Below are 1,694 nucleotides of genomic sequence, written 5' to 3'. Positions count from 1 at the left end.
GTGCCTGTTCGACCCGGTTTGGGTGGCTCAGTGGCAGCCCTGTTCATGCTGGCCTTTGCCTCACCTTGAGAGTGTGCCACATAAATAATTGGTTACTCCTTCTTACTGGTTTATCTGGCATCCCACAGCTCATCACAACTATGGTTAATTGGCCGTCGTTGGAAGAACCTTGCACGCTGTGCATGCTCTGCTGCACACAGTCAGTGCAGGACAGGTGCAGAAGCTCGGCCATCTGGGCAAGATCGTATAATATTTGTTGCTGTCGTGCGTGTTCAGTTTTCAAGGAGTGCTTCACTAGCTGAGTTCGAGCTGATGAGCTCGGGAGATCGTATGAAGCGATCTGATCACCTGAAAGAAGCAGCGAAAGAATGAAATAATCACATAGCCGTACAATCAGCGATGGACGCACTCCTTGCAGCCAGCGTGGAGGAGGTCGCGCTTGAAGGGCGTGCTGGCTGCAGCCCCTCGACGCTATGGCGCAGGCTATCGGAGCGCATGATGGTTGTGCCGGAAGTAATCAAGCCGCTGGTCTGGCAGCAGCTCAAGGCCATGCACAACCAGATCCAGTTCACAACGGCGGGACTCCTGAGGGACAGGTGCGTATCTAGGGAGTGCACGCGCATGGCAAGGGGCCTGCACAAATGACATATGTAACAGAGCAACATATGTAACAGAAGGGTCTGTGGGTGCCCCCAGCTTCTTGGCATGGTCAGCCTGCACAGCCCCACACATATATACTGCACAGCCGTTGGCGCGGCTTTCACCCACTTCATCATATCAACAACCTATATCAGTACATGTGCGGCTAAGGAAAGGGGCAGCAGTTTGCTTGTTAGCGCTCAACACACTGCCTGATGACACCTTTTGCCTGGCACCCGCGTACAGGGCAGATGGGAAGCGTGCACGCTCGCGCAAGGAGGACCTTGTTATTGAAGAGGGCGATGACCCTGCGGTACGCCAGCTTCTACTCGCGGGCAGATTGCAGATAGGCAATAGGTTTGCTTCGGCCGTTGACCGTGCGGTGCAGCGGGCGTTAGCTGCATGTCTGGGCTTGCGGGCCGGCGAGAATCTTGCTTCTGCGCCACCTGACGTGACGGATGCCTGGAACCATCCCTTAACAGGGAATTGTGTGCATGCCGGACACCGTTCCCCGCATGTTCGTGGACGCAGAGGCTGAGGGGGTGCTCCTGCTGGTGGGTCCCTGTTGTTGTGGTGCTGCCGAACACCTGGCGCCCGCGCGGACGTTTTTTCACAGCAAAATGAGCAGTGATGCATCTCCACCAAACACTGTTGCTCCTCTTTTCTCCTCTGGGCCGCTGGCCACACACGTGATGCACCCTCGAATTCGCCCCGCCTGCTGCGACCCGAAGCTGCACTTCTGCCAACCTCGCATTTGTGGCGCCCTGCAGGCCACCAAGCCCGTGCGCTGGTCAGTGCTGGGCATACACGATGCTCAAGAGGGGACAGCAAAAATCAGTGAGGCAATGGTGTGTACATTCCACGCCCATGGTGGCGCTCGCAGCAGGCGGGCACGGCAGCAGTTGCTGGCAGGAGGGAGGGCAGCTGGTCTGTGCGCACCTGGCCTCCCAAAACATCATCAGCGACACGTGGCATGCGCCCAATGCAGCGCGAGAGCACTGCAGCAACACACGCGCCATCGCTCAACGCCCCCCAACCCCAATGCTTCCCTGCCC

This window comes from Monoraphidium neglectum (genome assembly GCF_000611645.1).
Source record: "Monoraphidium neglectum strain SAG 48.87 unplaced genomic scaffold scaffold02773, whole genome shotgun sequence".
Taxonomy (NCBI): Eukaryota; Viridiplantae; Chlorophyta; class Chlorophyceae; order Sphaeropleales; family Selenastraceae; genus Monoraphidium; species Monoraphidium neglectum.
Note: the sequence above shows the minus strand (reverse complement) of the source record.